At 45.3% G+C, this 6266-nt stretch overlaps 1 protein-coding gene across 2 annotated transcripts in view; it reads left to right on the forward strand.

The window, feature by feature from the left end:
- Positions 1 to 1633: 1633 nt before the first annotated feature.
- Positions 1634 to 6266, forward strand: part of RDX (radixin) — a 100895-nt gene continuing 96262 nt past the window's right edge. Inside the window, exon 1 of one of the 2 annotated variants that reach the window (XM_032285644.1) lies at positions 1634 to 1698. The gene's annotated coding sequence lies outside the window, so the exon portion shown is untranslated. Of the gene's footprint in view, positions 1699 to 2242; positions 2751 to 6266 lie in introns of those variants that run through there. The other variant, XM_032285643.1, reaches the window with a different exon arrangement.

The raw sequence follows: 6266 nt of genomic DNA on the forward strand, positions 1-6266 counted from the left end.
CAGCCCCTATTCAAGACCTCTCTGGGGTCAATGTCTCTGACAATCATAGTTTACTGCAGCCTCAAACTTTTGGGCTCAAGGGATTCTTCTGACTCCTGAGTGTCCTGAGTAGCTAGGACTATAGGTATGTGCCAGTACGCCTGGCTAATTTTTATAATTTTTTTGTAGAGATGGGGTTTCACTATTTTCATCAGGCTGGTCTCAAAATCCTGGGCTCAAGAGACCTTACCGTCCCAGCCTCCCAAAATGTTGGGATTACTCGAGTAAGCCTCAGCACTGGCCAGTTATGAACTCTTTTTTTTTTTTTTTGAGAAGGAGTCTTAATCTGTTGCCAGGCACCAGGCAGGAGTGCAGTGGCGCGATCTCAGCTAGCTGGGATTACAGGCGCATGCCACCACACCCAGCTAATTTTTGTAGTTTTAGTAAAGACAGGGTTTAACCATGTTGGCCAGGATGGTCTCTATCTCTTGATTTATAATCTGCTTCTGCCTCCCAAAGGGTTGGGATTACAGGTGTCAACCATTGCCTGTCCATGAACATTCTTAAGGGTTGAATTACAGTGCCAAACAGCTTTATAAAGAGATTATTTCAGTTTACACTCCCACTCACAATGTCTGAGAGTACCCTTTTTATCTCACCAGCCTTGAATGTTATCTTTTACTTAAATATTTACTAATATGAGACCCAATTAAAACGTTGCAATTTTTGGTCTGTTTGCTCTTGCAGAGGATAGGATAAAATCAAAGATTTTGGAGTCAAATGTATATTTGGGTTTGGTTGCTGCTCTGCCACTTCCTAGCCTTGTTACAATGGGGAAGTTACTTAACACTTTTTAAGCCGTCTTTATTTATCGACTGTTTTTTAAAAGGGTCAGTAATAGTATTTACCCCAGAGGGTTGTTGTAATGATTCAAACAGACAGTTATATAAAAAATTTCACACCAGTGTCTGGCACATGACCAATGACAGTGAATCCTTCACTTTCAGTTGCAAAAGTGTGTTACATAGTTTCCTTCAATTAGTGTACTATGTGGGAATTTACATAATACTTTTTTTCTTACCTACTTCATGGGAAGTATTACATAATACTTTGACGATGCTTGCAATCTGATGTGGTAGGCTGAACAATAACCAGGATAATTTTTGCACCCTAGGGAGAAGATAAGGGAGTGACCTTATGGTGGTGTTTAAGAACCACAAGAACCTATTTGGTTACAAAGCACACACCTGGTTCCCATCCTTGAGGAATTTGCTATCTACACGCCCTTGAGTTTAACCCTTGAGTCTCTTGGGGGCTTTTAATTGTTCAGAGAGGTCTCAAAGGGCAATAGTGGAAACTCGCTGAATAGGCAGCCTAGTGAAAGTGATTTGCAGATATTTCCTGGAAAAGCTAGTCTCACCGAAGGTAAATGCTAAGGCAGGAGTATAGGAATTATTTGTTCTATAAAAGTAAGTACACTCGGGAGTTTTGTTATTTGAATCCAAAGTTTGTTCACAAAAGATAAGGTAAATAAAGTATTGCAGGCAGGGCAAGCCAGGCGAATCTGATTTTGTACACCTGCCGTTTGTATATTCATATCAAGTTTTGCTCCCCGAATCATTCCAGCAGACAATACTGAGGGGAGTCCGCATGGATTAGACGACAGAAGACTGATCCCGAAGTCAGGCGCTTCCTGTCTCATCCCAGCCACTAACTAAAGTGAGTGGGCTAGACTTAGTCTAAGATCGAATGCCTAACTTTCTCTAAGTCTAGAATTACGTAGGTTTGGCGGCTCTTTGGGGCCCTACTTCCAACTTTTTCTTGCTAACCCACTTCTTCCAACTGCCAAGGCATGTCGTTGGTAATAAAAAATTATCACACTAAAGAACAGGGATCTGGGAAATTAAAATAAAAAAAAATTATCACACATCCTTGCTTGGATTAAAATTTGCACTCCTGATTTGCGGCCATATCCTTTGAGGTTTCGGTGAAGTTTAAAAATTGTCGCTGAAAAATTAAGTTTTTCCAGTTTGTTGAAACCTGCCAAAATAATGAAAACGTTCTTTGTGGCAAATCTAAATTCCGCTCAGGTAGGCCCTTTTCTCTCTCCCAGTCCAGGATCTTCAAACCTAACAGCCAACTCTCACGCTCCATTTGGTCCCCGGCTCCCTCTGGGAAGAATTTCTCCTTTGGGGGCGACGGCAACGCCCTCAGTGAGTTTGCTGGCACCAGCGGGAGTTTCAAGTTTCTATTCACCGGGGAGGCGGCGGACGCACTCCGAGCTTCGGGCTGGGCGGCTCCGCTTCCCTCGACCGCAGGCTTCGCCCGAGCCCAGCACTGTCAGCAAAGGCTCGACCCTGCTGCGGGTTCGCCGTATTTCCCTGGGGACTCCCGGACCCGCAGCCTCCTCCCTCGAGCTGGCCCGCCGGGGACCGCGACCCCCGGCCACCCCCGGAGCCAGGCCTACGGCAGCGAGCCCGCGGGAGGCGCGGGGCGCGGGGCGCGGGCGGCCCCAGGCGGCGGCGTTGCGGCTCGGGCCGCGGCGCGAGGCCGGCCGGCCGGCGGGGGGAGGCGGGGGGCGCCAGGCAGCCCCGCCTTTTCCCCGAGGAGGTGCAGGGCGGCCATATTGCGGAGCTGTCTGCGGCGGTGGCGGCGCCTCTAGTCTCCCGCGGCCCAGCGCTCGCACCACTGCCTCTCCCTCCCTGCCGCAGCCGCGCCGCCGCGCAGCGCCCCAGCCACACGCCGGCGGGTAGGAGCCGCTCGCTCTCCGGGTAAGCCGCGGCGCCCTCCCTTCCCCCACTCCCCGCTCCTGATTCCTCCGGAGACGCTGAGGTGGCGGCGAGAAGTTGCGGGGCCCGCGCTGCCCGGCTGTGGCGCCGCCGCCAGGGCCTGGCGCGCCTCCACTCGCGCCCCGCCGGCCGAGGCGCCACCGTGGTAACGGCCCGGCCGGCCAGGCTCCTCCCGGGGCTGGCGGGGACCGCGAGGCCCTGCCCGAGTCTTGGTGGAGCTGCGGCCCGAACGTGCCCGGCCGGGCCAAAGTCAACCCTCGCCGCCGCGCGATTCTCCTCTCCTCTGGGAGCAGAGTCAGCCTTCAGCGTCGGCCTCGGACCCCCCCGCCCCCTGGGGACGGTGGGTTCCCGGGTGCCTGCAATGGGCTCTGGGCCCGGGCTGGCATGGCCCCGAGGGTTGTTTGAAAATCCAGATATGCAGCGTAGGCAGAATTCGATTTTGCATTTATTAAAACTTGTCTCCCGACCTCAGTTTGAAAGGAAGGGTGTTAAATTACTAGAGAGCGTGCGTTCCGCCCCAGTGGTAAAGGGGATGTTGCTTGACAGGGTTTGGGGCGCCAGCCGCTCCCGCCGCCTGCACCCGCCAGGCCAGGGCCGCGGTTCCCGGCCGCAGCTCTACCTGCTGCTGTTGCAGCTCTCGGAGCCCCGGAACTTTCTCTGGCCCTTGAGGCCGCTCAGTTTAGTGTCTCCGACCCCAGCAGACAAGTTCAGTACATGATAGCACTTTTTCCCTTTGAACGATTCTAAACTCAATTCTATGACTAACTTTGGAAGGGGGCAGTGCTTTTTTTTCCCCCAATTTAAACAGACTACATCATGTCCTAGACAGATGTCATGTTTCTTCAAACATTCCCAATATTTGATATTTTTTTCTTTCTTTTTTAAATTCTACCACTAAGATCCTAGGAAACAAGGTATTTTTTTCTTAAAGAGTAATTATTAGTGAGGTTGGAATTGTGTTAAAAGTCAACTTCATAAAAATCTTTTAAAATACAGTTGAGATTTTTGTGGAAGACACGTTGCTGAGGAGCTCGGTGGCAGTCCTGTGGCTCTAAGACTGGCAGGATGTAAATGCAAAAGCCTAAGATAATAAGTTTATTTGATAAACGAGTACTATGACATAGACATTGCAGTCTATTGTTTACGGAGCATACATTTTCCTTCTTTTTTTTTTTTTTTAAAAACACGAAATACTCTTTTATATGACTGATGGAGCTAAGAATGAACAATTACCCCGTTCATGTTGCCGGATAAATAATGGCTTGATCCATTTGCCAAAACAGCATCATTGGATTTGAGAAAGGAGACTAATATTCAGGATTGCAGTTTTTTTATTTTCAGGATTTGCTTTCCCCAGTGTGCTTGATCTACCAGGGACTAATACTTCAAATACAGCAACATGTAAAACACGCCTTTTGAAGTTAATAGTATGCTGTAAAGAGGATTGCAATGACTTCGTTTCTTGGCTTAATCACTTTCTTATGTATGATGGAATTTAATAAACAGCTGGTATACTATTAGTGAGGAATGAATAGGCATTGGCATTCTTTACGGTTTTGTTTAAATGAGACAGAATTTGATTATGGCATTGAAAAAACGTTGAGTTCTTGACCTTAGGAATCACATACAATGTTTTGTTCACTCCTGTATCCCCACACGTGAAGAGTATGTAGAAGAGTCTCAGAAGTAGCTGTAGAATAGATATAGTTAATTTGGGTGTAGGGAAAATATGTTGAGTTTTTTTTTTTTTTTTTTTTTAATTATAATTACTTAGCTGAAAGTCAAATTGATTATTTTTCTTTTAATGGTAAGAAATGATGGACTTTGCTGTTCTTTCCCTCCTTTGCTAAATCTCAGTAGTCTCAGAGATGGGAAACGGGTTGTTTTTCGTTTATTGGTTCACCATTCCCAAGAGCAGAATTGGATTTTTTTTTCTTTTTTTGAGATGTAGTTTCTCTCTGCTCAGGCTGGTGTGCAGTGGTACGATCTCGGCTCGCTGCAACCTCTGCCTCCCGGGTTCAAGTGATCCTTGTGCCTCAGCCTCCCGAATAGTTGGGACTACAGGTGTGCACCACTCACTATGCCCTGCTAATTTTTGCATATTTTAGTAGAGACGGGATTTCGCCACGTTGGCAGGCTGGAATGGAACTCCTGGACCCCAGGTGATCCACCCGCCTTGGCCTCCCAAAGTGCTGGGATTATTGGTGTGAACCACTTCACCCAGCTGGAATTAGGTTTTATTATTAATTTTTTATCTTGGACAGGCTGTTGTAGTGTTGAAATTTTTATTTTACTTGCCGTTCTCAATCTTTTAACCTACTTTGTGTGATCTGATACAATAGAGTCTGAAATGGTGAATGATGGTGGGAGTCTTGTTTTTTTCATCTATTTTTAATGTAATGCATTTTAATTTATGCTATTAATGTTTAAAAATGGGCTCAAATTTTAACCAATATTTCATGTAGACCAAAATTTAAAAAATTTGTTTTATTAAGGTTGTGAAGACTGAGCTGTGCCAGCAGAGTTTATCTGTTAAGGTGTAGCTAACTACAATTTCATGATACTGCTGCGAATCTGGGAAGTCAAGCAAGTCACTCTTGGGTGGCAGGGACCTTCCTGCAGACCACTAGCTGGCAGGCAGTACTTAACTGATACTACCCCTGGGGTACAAGATTCAGTGGAGCCGGATTGGGTTGCTATGGACTCCACCATTAAAAGATTATTTTAAGTCTCATGGCATTACTGATCCATCTAAAGGTTGTTCTGGTAACTTCCTTGACTGCTGCAGCCAGGGTGTGTGCTCATTCTTTGGTGGTAGAGGTGGCTAATCTAACCCCAGAGAATTCCTCAATTTCCAGCCTATATTAGAGAAATTCCATTTTTCCTACTTTAAGTTCCTGGTATATTAATATTTATATTGAATGTATAGTTTAAGCCATTGTAAGAACTATAAAAGTGATATATTTTATTGCAAAGTTTAAAAACCCAGAAAAATGTAAAGGGAAAGGTCAAAGTCCTCCTTACTCCCTAGAACACCCCAGCCCCTCTCCCAGGCTTGTTTTCCATAAGTAACTGCTGTTGGCAATTCCTTGTTTATAGAAAATGCCAGTAGGTATGCAGGGATAAACATAGACTTTATATCCCTTATTTGTGATTTTAAAATCTTGTTGAAATAGGGTTATATTGTAAGAAACATTGAAAGGGTGCTTATTAACTTGTGTTAAACATTGAGTAAATAATATTGTCATGTTTTCATCATTTGAATAAAAGCACGCAGTAGAATTTCCTACACTAATTCTCAAGTGTGTATATGTGCAACCTTGTTTATATACAGATTTTCTTGATTAATGATTGAAGATAAGGTTTACTTTTTGTCTTCTTTCTAGTGTATGGCATATAATTGACAGTGAGAAATGGTGTCTTTAAGAAAAAAAGGGTTTATGATTTGGGGTGGGAAATATCCACACTTTCTTTTTTTTTTTTTTTTTTTTTTTTTTT

This window comes from Sapajus apella, unplaced genomic scaffold, assembly GCF_009761245.1.
Source record: "Sapajus apella isolate SASKATOON/1434 unplaced genomic scaffold, GSC_monkey_1.0 scaffold16, whole genome shotgun sequence".
Taxonomy (NCBI): domain Eukaryota; kingdom Metazoa; phylum Chordata; class Mammalia; order Primates; family Cebidae; genus Sapajus; species Sapajus apella.